This window comes from Triticum urartu, chromosome 4A (assembly GCF_056163025.1).
Source record: "Triticum urartu cultivar PI428250 chromosome 4A, HENAU_Tu73, whole genome shotgun sequence".
Lineage (NCBI taxonomy): Eukaryota > Viridiplantae > Streptophyta > Magnoliopsida > Poales > Poaceae > Triticum > Triticum urartu.
The window spans coordinates 584186770-584199125 of record NC_141876.1 but is presented as its reverse complement, the minus strand read 5'-3'; positions in this window follow the sequence as shown (position 1 = coordinate 584199125).

The following is a 12356-nucleotide window of genomic DNA, read 5'->3' as shown; positions in this document are numbered from 1 at the left end:
TTGTTATGCGGTCTGACCGATAAAGATCTTCATAGAATATGTAGGAGCCAATATGGGCATCCAGGTCCCGCTATTGGTTATTGACCAGAGACGTGTCTCGGTCATGTCTACATTGTTCTCGAACCCGTAGGGTCCGCACGCTTAAGGTTTCGATGACAGTTATATTATGAGTTTATGAGTTTTGATGTACCAAAGGAGTTCGGAGTCCCGGATGAGATCGGGGACATGACGAGGAGTCTTGAAATGGTCGAGACGTAAAGATTGATATATTGGACGACTATATTCGGACATCGGAAAGGTTCCGAGTGATTCGGGTATTTTTCGGAGTGCCGGGTAGTTACGGGAGAAGCAATGGGCCTTGATGGGCTTTAGTGGGAAGAGGAGAAAGGGCCAAGGGGCTGCTGCGCCCCCCTCCCCTCTAGTCCGAATTGGACTAGGGAAAAGGGGGCCGGCCACCTCTCCTTCTCCTCCACTTCCTTCTCCCTTCCTCCCCTCTTGGTGGACTCCTACTAGGACTTGGAGTCCTAGTAGGACTCCACATCCTGGCCGCACCTAGCCTTGGCCGGCCTCCTCCTCCTCCATCCTTTATATACTGAGGCAAGGGGCACCCCATGAACACAAGTTGATCCACGCGATCTTTTCCTTAGCCGTGTGCGGCGCCCCCAGCCACCATAGTCCTCGATAATATTATAGTGGAGTTTAGGCGAAGCCCTGCTGCAGTAGTACATCAAGATCGTCACCACGCCGTCGTGCTGACGGAACTCTTCCCCGACACTTTGCTGGATCGGAGTCTGGGGATCGTCATCGAGCTGAACGTGTGCTAGAACTCGGAGGTGCCATAGTTTCGGTGCTTGATCGGTCGGATCGTGAAGACATACGACTACATCAACCAAACGCTTCCGTTGTCGATCTACTAGGTATGTAGATCACACTCTCCCCTCTCGTTGCTATGCATCACATGATCTTGCGTGTGCGTAGGAAAATTTTGAAATTACTACGTTCCCCAACAGTGGCATCCGAGCCTAGGTTTTATATGTTGATGTTATATGCACGAGTAGAACACAAGTAAGTTGTGGGCGATATAAGTCATACTGCCTACCAGCATGTCATACTTTGGTTCGGCGGTATTGTTGGACGAGACGACCCGGACCAACATTACGCATACGCTTACGCGAGACCGGTTCTCCCGACGTGCTTTGCACATAGGTGGCTTGCGGGCGACTGTCTCTCCAACTTTAGTTGAACCAAGTATGGCTACGCCCGGTCCTTGCGAAGGTTAAAACGGAGTCAAATTGACAAACTATCGTTGTGGTTTTGATGCGTAGGTAACATTAGTTCTTGCTTAAGCCCGTAGCAGCCACGTAAAACTTGCAACAACAAAGTAGAGGACGTCTAACTTGTTTTTGCAGGGCATGTTGTGATGTGATATGGTCAAGACATGATGCTGATTTTATTGTATGAGATGATCATGTTTTGTAACCGAGTTATCGGCAACTGGCAGGAGCCTTATGGTTGTCGTTTTATTGTATGCAATGCAATCGCGATGTAATGCTTTACTTTATCACTAAGCGGTAGCGATAGTCGTAGAAGCACAAGCTTGGCGAGACAACAACGATGCTACGATGGAGATCAAGGTGTCACGCCGGTGACGATGGTGATCACGACGGTGCTTCGGAGATGGAGATCACAAGCACAAGATGATGATGATGGCCATATCATATCACTTATAATGATTACATGTGATGTTTATCCTTTTATGCATCTTATCTTGCTTTGATTGACGGTAGCATTATAAGATGATCTCTCACTAAATTATCAAGAAGTGTTCTCCCTGAGTATGCACCGTTGCGTAAGTTCTTCGTGCTGAGACACCACGTGATGATCGGGTGTGATAGGCTCTACGTTCAAATACAACGGGTGCAAAACAGTTGCACACGCGGAATACTCAGGTTATACTTGACAAGCCAAGCATATACAGATATGGCCTCGGGACACAGAGACCAAAAGGTCGAGCGTGAATCATATAGTAGATATGATCAACATAGTGATGTTCACCAATGAAACTACTCCATCTCACGTGATGATCGGACATGGTTTAGTTGATTTGGATCACGTAATCACTTAGAGGATTAGATGGATGTCTATCTAAGTGGGAGTTCTTAAGTAATATGATTAATTGAACTTAAATTTATCATGAACTTAGTCCTGGTAGTATTTTGCAAATTATGTTGTAGATCAATAGCTCGCGTTGTTGCTTCCCTGTGATATGTTCCTAGAGAAAATTGTGTTGAAAGATGTTAGTAGCAATAATGCGGATTGGATCCGTGATCTGAGGTTTATCCTCATTGCTGCACAGAAGAATTGTGTCCTTGATGCACCGCTAGGTGACGGACCTATTGCAGGAGCAGATGCAGACGTTATGAACGTTTGGCTAGCTCAATATGATGACTACTTGATAGTTTAGTGCACCATGCTTAATGGCTTAGAATCAGGACTTCAAAGACGTTTTGAACGTCATGGAGCATATGAGATGTTCCAGGAGTTGAAGTTAATATTTCAAGCAAATACCCGAGTTGAGAGATATGAAGTCTCCAACAAGTTCTATAGCTAAAAGATGGAGGAGAATCGCTCAACTAGTGAGCATGTGCCCAGATTGTCTGAGTACTACAATCGCTTGAATCAAGTGGGAGTTAATCTTCCAGATAAGATAGTGATTGACAGAATTCTCTAGTCACCATCACCAAGTTAGTAGAACTTCGTGATGAACTATGATATGCAAGGGATAACGGAAACGATTCCCAAGCTCTTCGTAATGCGGAAATTGACGAAGGTAGAAATCGAGAAAAACATCAAGTGTTGATGGTAGACAAGACCACTAGTTTCAAGAAAAGGGCAGAGGGAAGAAGGGGAACTTCAAGAAGAACAGCAAGCAAGTTGCTGCTCAAGTGAACAAACCCAAGTCTAGTCCTAAGCCTGAGACTAAGTGTTTCTACTGCAAAGGGACTAGTCACTGGAAGCAGAACTACCCCAAGTGATTGGCAAATAAGAAGGATGGCAAAGTGAACATAAGTATATTTGATATACATGTTATTGATGTGTACTTTACTAGTGTTTATAGCAACCCCTCAGTATTTGATACTAGTTCAGTTGCTAAGATTAGTAACTCGAAACGGGAGTTGCAGAATAAACAGAGACTAGTTAAGGGTGAAGTGACGATGAGTGTTGGAAGTGGTTCCAAGATTGATATGATCATCATCGCACACTCCCTATACTTTCGGGATTAGTGTTGAACCTGAATAAGTGTTATTTGGTGTTTGCGTTAAGCATGAATATGATTTGATCATGTTTATTGTAATACGGTTATTCATTTAAGTAAGAGAATAAATTGTTGTTCTGTTTACATGAATAAAACCTTATATGGTTACACACCCAATGAAAATAGTTCGTTGGATCTCGGTCGTAGTGATACACATATTCATAATATTGAAACCAAAAGATGCAAAGTTAATAATGATAGTGCGACTTATTTGTAGCACTGCCGTTTAGGTCATATTGGTGTAAAGCGCATGAAGAAACTCCATGCTGATGGGATTTTGGAATCACTTGATTATGAATCACTTGATGCTTGCGAACCATGCCTCATGGGCAAGATGACTAAGACTCCGTTCTCCGGAGCGAGCAACTGACTTATTGGAAATAATACATACTGATGTATGCGGTCCGATGAGTGTTAAGGCTCACGGCAAGTATCATTATTTTCTGAACTTCACAGATGATTTGAGCAGATATGGGTATATCTACTTGATGAAACATAAGTCTGAAACATTTGAAAAGTTCAAAGAATTTCAGAGTGAAGTGGAAAATCATCGTGACAAGAAAATAAAGTTTCTACGATCTGATCGCGGAGACAAATATTTGAGTTACGAGTTTGGTCTTCAATTAAAACAATGTGGAATAGTTTCACAAACTCATGCCACATGGAACACCACAGCATAATGGTGTGTCCGAACGTCATAACCGTACTTTATTGGATATAGTGCAATATATGATGTCTCTTACCGATCTACCACTATCGTTTTGGGGTTATGCATTAGAGACAGCTGCATTCACGTTAAAAGGGCACCATCTAAATCTGTTGAGACGACACCGTATGAACTGTGGTTTGGCAAGAAACCAAAGTTGTCGTTTCTTAAAGTTTGGGGTTGCGATGCTTATATGAAAAAGTTTCATCCTAATAAGCTCAAACCCAAATCGGAGAAATATGTCTTCATAGGATACCCAAAGGAGACAGTTGGGTACACCTTCTATCACAGATCCGAAGGCAAGACATTCGTTGCTAAGAATGGAAGGAGTTTCTCTCGAAAGAAGTGAGTGGGAGGAAAGTAGAACTTGATGAGGTAACTGTACCTGCTCCATAATTGGAAAGTAGTTCATCACAGAAATCTGTTCCTGTGACTCCTGCACCAATTAGAGAGGAAGATAATGATGATGATCATGTAACTTCGGATCAAGTTACTACCAAACCTCGTAGGTCAACCAGAGTGAGATCCGCACCAGAGTGGTACGGTAATCCTATTCTGGAGGTCATGTTACTTGACCATGACGAACCTACGAACTATGAGGAAGCGATGATGAGCCCAGATTCCGATAAATGGCTTGATGCCATGAAATCTGAGATATGATCCATGTATGAGAACAAAGTGTGGACTTTGGTGGACTTGCCCGATGATCGGCAAGCCATTGATAATAAATGGATCTTCAAGAGGAAGACGGACACTGATAGTAGTGTTACTATCTACAAAGCTAGAATTGTCGCAAAAGTTTTCGACAAGTTCAAGGTGTTGACTACGATGAGAGTTTCTCACTCGTATCTATGCTTAAGTCTGTCCGAATCATGTTAGCAATTGCCGCATTTTATGAAATCTGGAAAATAGATAAACAAAACTGCATTCCTTAATGGATTTATTAAAGAAGAGTTGTATGTGATGCAACAAGAAGGTTTTGTCAATCCTAAAGGTGCTAACAAAATATGCAAGCTCCAGCGATCCATTTATGGACTGGTGCAAGCATCTCGGAGTTGGAATATACGCTTTGATAAGTTGATCAAAGCATATAGTTTTATACAGACTTGCGGTGAAGCCTGTATTTACTAGAAAGTGAGTGGGAGCACTAAAACATTTCTGATAAGTATATGTGAATGACATATTGCTGATCAGAGATAATGTAGAATTATTCTGCAAAGCATAAAGGAGTGCTTGAAAGGAGTTTTTCAAAGAAAGACCTCGTTGAAGCTGCTTACATATTGAGCATCAAGATCTATAGAGATAGATCAAGACGCTTGATAAGTTTTTTCAATAAGTACAAACCTTGACAAGATTTTGAAGTAGTTCAAAATGGAACAGTCAAAGAAAGAGTTCTTGCCTGTGTTACAAGGTGTGAAATTGAGTAAGACTCAAACCCCGACCACGGCAGAAGATAGAAATAGAATGAAAGTCATTCACTATGCCTCAGCCATATATAGGTTCTATAAAGTATGCCATGCTATGTACCAGATCTATTGTATACCCTACACTGTGTTAAGAAAGGGAGTACGATAGTGATCTAAGAGTAGATCACTGGACAGCGGTCAAAATTATCCTTAGTGGAATAAGGAAATATTTCTCAATTATGGAGGTGACAAAAAGGTTCGTCGTAAAAAGTTACGTCGATGCAAGTTTTGACACAGATCTGGATGACTCTAAGTCTCGATCTAGATACATATTGAAAGTGGGAGCAATTAGCTAGAGTAGCTCCATGCAGAGCATTGTAGACATAGAATTCGCAAAATACTTACGGATCTGTATGTGACAGACCCGTTGACTAATATTATCTCACAAGCAAAACATGATCACACCTTAGTACTCTTTTGCTGTTAATCACATAAACGATGTGAACTAGATTATTGACTCTAGTAAACCCTTTGGGTATAGGTCACATGACGATGTGAACTATGGGTGTTAATCACATGGTGATGTGAACTATTAGTGTTGAATCACATGGCGATGTGAACTAGATTATTGACTCTAGTGCAAGTGGGAGACTGAAGGAAATATGCCCTAGAGGCAATAATAAAGTTATTATTTATTTCCTTATATCATGATAAATGTTTATTATTCATGCTAGAATTGTATTAACCGGAAACATAATACATGTGTGAATACATAGACAAACAGAGTGTCACTAGTATGCCTCTACTTGACTAGCTCGTTAATCGAAGATGGTTATGTTTCCTAACCATGAACAAAAAGAGTTGTTATTTGATTAACGGGATCACATCATTAGAAGAATGATGTGATTGACATGACCCATTCCATTAGCTTAGCACCCGATCGTTTAGTATGTTGCTATTGCTTTCTTCATGACTTATACATGTTCCTATAACTATGAGATTATGCAACTCCCGTTTACCGAAGGAACACTTTGGGTGCTACCAAACGTCACAACGTAACTGGGTGATTATAAAGGAGTACTACAGGTGTCTCCAAAGGTACATGTTGGGTTGGCGTATTTCGAGATTAGGTTTTGTCACTCCGATTGTCGGAGAGGTATCTCTGGGCCCTCTCGGTAATGCACATCACATAAGCCTTGCAAGCATTGCAACTAATGAGTTAGTTGTCAGATGATGTATTACGGAACGAGTAAAGAGACTTGCCGGTAACGAGATTGAACTAGGTATTAAGATACCGACGATCGAATCTCGGGCAAGTAACATACCGATGACAAAGGGAACAACCTATGTTGTTATGCGGTCTGACCGATAAAGATCTTCGTAGAATATGTAGGAGCCAATATGGGCATCCAGGTCCCGCTATTGGTTATTGACCAGAGACGTGTCTCGGTCATGTCTACATTGTTCTCGAACCCGTAGCGGAGTTTAGGCGAAACCCTGCTGCAGTAGTACATCAAGATCGTCACCACGCCGTCGTGCTGATGGAACTCTTCCCCGACACTTTGCTGGATCGGAGTCCAGGGATCGTCATCGAGCTGAACATGTGCTAGAACTCGGAGGTGCCATAGTTTCGGTGCTTGATCGGTCGGATCGTGAAGACGTACGACTACATCAACCAAACGCTTCCGTTGTCGATCTACTAGGTATGTAGATCACACTCTCCCCTCTCGTTTCTATGCATCACATGATCTTGCGTGTGCGTAGAAAACTTTGAAATTACTACGTTCCCCAACAGTTCCCTGTAGGTGAGGTCTGGTTGCACGTCAATGTCTTCATGAGATACCTGCTTCTCTGGGTTGCTTACACATTTCTTCAACTGTGAGACATGGAATACGTCGTGGACGTCTGACAGCTCCTTGGGTAGGTCTAGCTGGTAGGCTACGGTGCCTCACCGTGCAACCACGCAGAAGGGCTTCATAGTTCGGCTGTGGCCTGGAGAGGCCCTGCCTGGGAGCTACTTCGGACTGGTGCGGCGGCTGGTGGAGGCTTGTCCAAGGCTCGAGGTCATCAAGTGCTCCGTCTGCATTGAAGGTGCCCGTAGGGCCCTTGCCCGTGCAAAGGTGTACTGGGGTAAGCTGGACGGTGAGAAGCTTGTGAAGGACGGGCCGCCGCCGGGGAAGGAGCATCGCAAGCCCGAGAACTATTACAAGGATGTTCTTACTGGTGCCCGCCTTGTGGCGGATGAATGTACCAAGGATGTAATTTTTGAATGAACTCGCTCGTGTTATCCTGTGCGCTGAAAACTTGTTCATATGCGCTAAGCAATGCTTGAATTTAAAATATTACTTTCTGTGCGGCCGTTTATCAAAAAATTGAGAGATGGCCAATCGTCGGCTTCTGCCCCCATGCCACTAGTGCTGGGGTGTTCGGGATAAACCTGAGCGCTCTTTTTCCCATGATTGGGTCCGTCGAGGGAGGCGGTCAGCACAACGAACAAGGCAATCAGACTATAATGCTTGAACTCTCTCACTTAGCCATAGAACTCTACAATTTTAAATTTTGGCGAAGCCCCTAGTATTCGGAAGACCGAGTTCGGGGCGCTATCCACGCCTTGGCCGGACAAAGCCGGTTCCTCGCTCGAAGCGGCATAAGCCTTTAAGGACTCGAAAAACCTCTCGAACAGCGACCGGTCTCTCGCCTCATCATGACAGTCAGTTTTAGCTTTCTCCACTGAGGTGCTCGGCCCAGCTCAACTGGGGCACAATCGCAGTGGTTCTCCTAGTGCTACCTTAGCCAATATAGCGGAGCGTAAGGCACCAAAACATAGGAGCCGGGCAAACCCAACTATTGACCCAAATCATGATTCGGAGCCGATGCATATAGTGCTATAAGTTCGGAGTGCCACACTTGTGAAAGTGGACGGACTTCTCACGCCATATTGATGGGTACTGAAGCCCCTAGCGTATTTTGCCGTACCACAGTGTACGGATGCAGCATGTTATTAATAAACATATATATAAAAGGAGGGTAATGCAAAAAATAGACAAAAAGCTATGCATTGTTCATAGAAAGGCTGCTATGAAAGCGGAACAATACAAATAGTGCGATAAGCAAAAGAAATTGGACTATTTAACATGTCCTGGCCAGGGGCAGGCCGCGGAATTGTATTAAAAAATAGGTATACTGCTCGCAATAGAGACCACCTGGGAGTTCCATAATGCGGCATGGCTTGTCTGCTTCCCTGGATCTTGCATCGTTTGTGCGGCAGTTGAATTGCCGAACGGGTCGTCCGAAGTATGGAGTCCTGAGAGTAAGAGAAAGAAAAGAAGGAATCCGGCAGCCCCTGGTGCGGTTTAGGCCGTATTTCGGGCGTGCCGTGATAGTGCCCCTTCCCCTGTGCCCATGGTATTTCAAGAGCGTAGTTATGTACGCGAAGCACTGGTTTCACAATATCATGAGGGCTAGGATTGGGGCCGCATTGCTACGCTAGCTCGGAACGTGCCAGGCGGTCTTGTTGTAGGGTACTCCGGGCGCGCTTGACAGTGTCCGGCTTTTTGAAGGCCGAACTGGAGAACTGCCTAGAGAGGCTGCTTTGTACTTCTGCTGCGAGTGCTGCCGTGTGCTCCTCCATTCGGAGGGAGCGTTCAGTGTTCCCATTGACCGTGATTACTCCTCTAGGGCCTGGCATCTTGAGCTTGAGGTATGCATAGTGCGGTACCGCGTTGAATTTTGCGAATGCGGTTCGCCTGAGCAGTGCGTGATAGCCACTACGGAACTGGACTATGTCGAAGATTAACTCCTCGCTTCAGAAGTTATCCGGAGATCCGAAGACCACTTCCAGTGTAACCGAGCCTATAAAGTTGGCTTCTACACCTGGTATGACGCCTTTAAAGTTCGTTTTCGTGGGCTTGATCCTCGAGGGATCTATGCCCATCTTTCGCACTGTATCCTGGTAAAGCAGGTTCAGGCTGTTGCCGCCGTCCATGAGGACTCTTGTGAGATGAAATCCGTCAATGATTGGGTCTAGAACCAATGCGGCGAAGCCGCCGTGACGGATGCTAGTGGGGTGGTCCCTTCGATCAAAGGTGGTCGGGCAGGAGGACCATGAGTTGAACTTTGGGGCGACCGGCTCCATCGCATATATGTCCCGTAACACACGCTTCCGCTCCCTCTTGGGGATGTGGGTTGCGTATATCATGTTCACCGTCCGCACTTGCGAGGGAAATCCCTTCTGTCCACTATTGTTCGGCGGCCTGGGCTCCTCCTCGTCGTCGCTATGCAGCCCCTTGTCTTTGTTTTCGGCTCTTAACTTGCCTGCCTGCTTGAACACCCAACAGTCCCTGTTGGTGTGATTGGCTGGCTTTTCGGGGGTGCCGTGTATCTGGCACAAGCGGTCGAGTATTCGGTCCAAAATGGACGGGCCCTGAGTTTTTCTTTTGAATGGCTGTTTCCGTTGACCGGATTTGTAGCCTCGGAATCCGGCATTAACTGACGTATCCTCGTTGCTGTCGCCGTTAACGCGGCACTTTTGTTTGTTCCGACGCGACCTGTCACTTTTGTCCTTGGTATTCGAATTACCAGTGTTCTTGGTTAAGTTGTTACTACGAGCTAGCGAGCTATCTTCTCCCGCGCAAAAGTGGGTCATGACTGTCGTGAGGGCTGCCATAGATTTCGGCTTTTCCTGTCCCAGGTGCCGGGCCAGCCACTCATCACGGATATTATGCTTGAAGGCCGCTAAGGCCTCTGTGTACGGACAGTCGACTATCTGGTTTTTCTTTGTTAGGAACCGTGTCCAGAATTGCCTGACCGATTCTTCTGGCTGCTGAATTATGTGGCTTAGGTCATCGGCGTCCGGTGGTCGCACATAAGTGCCCTGGAAGTTGTCAAGGAATGCGGCTTCCAGGTCCTCCCAAGAACCGATTGAGTCTGCTGGCAAGCTGTTAAGCCAATGCCGGGCCGGTCCCTTAAGTTTGAGTGGGAGGTATTTGATGGCGTGTAGATCATCACCGCGGGCCATGTGGATATGAAGGAGATAATCCTCGATCCATACCGCAGGATCTGTTGTGCCATCGTACGATTTGATGTTTACGGGTTTGAAGCCCTCAGGGATTTTATGATCCATTACTTCATCTGTGAAGCATAGTGGGTGTGCGGCACCTCTGTATTGGGCTATATCACGACGCAGCTCGAAGGAGCTTTGTCTGTTGAGTTCGGCCCGGCTGGATTCATTGCGTCCGGAGTGACGATCACCGTCACGTGCCGTGGGGCGCCTGCGCGATCCGTAGATCGATCTTGTTTGCCTTGCCTTGTCCTCTAGTATGTCGCGCAGGTCGGGCGCATTTTCCTGTGCCTTAGTATGCTTGATGCGGTGCCGGGGCATGGTTTGAGTGGAGGGCCAAAAGGCCTCTCTGTCGTGGCCACGAGGTGGCCGGTCGGCCATGTCATGCACTGGTGATGTAGGTGCTTCCTCCTCTAGTCGGGGGAGCAGCCTGCGCTTTGGGTAACTCTTGGAGGGGCGTTCGAGTTCATACTCTTCGGTCGCGAGGACTTCAGTCCATTTGTCAGCTAGCAAATCCTGATCAGCTCTAAGTTGTTGCCGCTTTTTCTTGAGGCTGCTTGTCGTGGCCAAAGCCTGCGTTTAAAACGCTCTTGTTCGGCGGGATCCTCTGGCACGACGAACTCGTCGTCGTCGAGGCTTGCCTCGTCTTCGGAGGGAGGTGTATAATTATCGTCCTCAACCTCTTTATCCGCCGCCCTCTCGTGAGGGCTGGCTTCTCTGTCCTCCTGTGCCGAATTTTGCTGGAGGGGGTGTTCTTCGGCGCTATCCGGAGTAGTATTATCTCCCGTGCCGAAATCACCGTTTTTGCTTTGGCGGGATTTAGAGCGGCGCCGCTGACGCCGGCGCTTGGGCTGTTTCTTAGAGGTATCGTCCACTACTGTTCCATCGCCATCTCCATCCTTTGGAGTGTCCACCATATATATGTCATATGACGAGGTGGCCTTCCAACGCCCTATAGGTGCTGGTTCTTGTTCGTCTCCTGCATCGTCGTCCATGCCGTCGATGTCTTCGGAGTCAAAGTCAAGCATGTCGGTTAAGTCGTCGACAGTGGCTACGAAGTGGCACTACAAGAAATATGTCAACTTATGACCTTCTATCAGTGACCCTCGAAGAATTGGTCATAAATTTATGACCATTTTAGACCAATTGGTCAAAAGCTGTTCAGGGGGCTCCAAACCCTAAACCATTGCGACCATTTTGGTCAGAAAGGTCGTAATTTCCTTACACGAAATGGTCACAAAGCAAACAGTGCTAGTCCGCTGCCTTATTTCTAGTTGTTAATGACCAATATAGATGGTCATAGCCTTGTAGATTGTGGTGGGTTGTGATGACTAGGCGCCATCTCATCAGTTTTGCCTATGTGTCATGTCCATGTGGCAGTTTTTGCCCTAGGTTGTGAAGCAACCTATATTTCTATCATTCCCAAAATTCCCAAAAAATCTCATAAATTCTTTGGGGCATATCTTCATCAAATATGTAAAAATCCTTCCTTGCCTAGTTCAAAACTAATTCAAGAATATTCATTTTCCTATTCTGTTCACAACAACACTTTATGAAGGAAGTGCTATTTATATATTCTTGATTGCCCTCAGAATTTTTGGGAACTCTTTCCTATCCAAATCATTACCGCATGACAAAATTCAGCTCCATTTGCCTAGCAAATCTTCCTCGACAAATTTCCAAAGTTTTTGTCCACCTAGAAGCATTGTGAAGGAAGTACCTTTTTTATATCTCTAAATGACATGAAATTTATACAGTTCCTTCATATGCCCAAATTATCACCCTCCTCCAAATTGCAGCTCAATCAAATCATCTATGTGAGCCCAGGTTCAATTTATATTTTATGGCCAAATTGGCACGTTGCAAAGC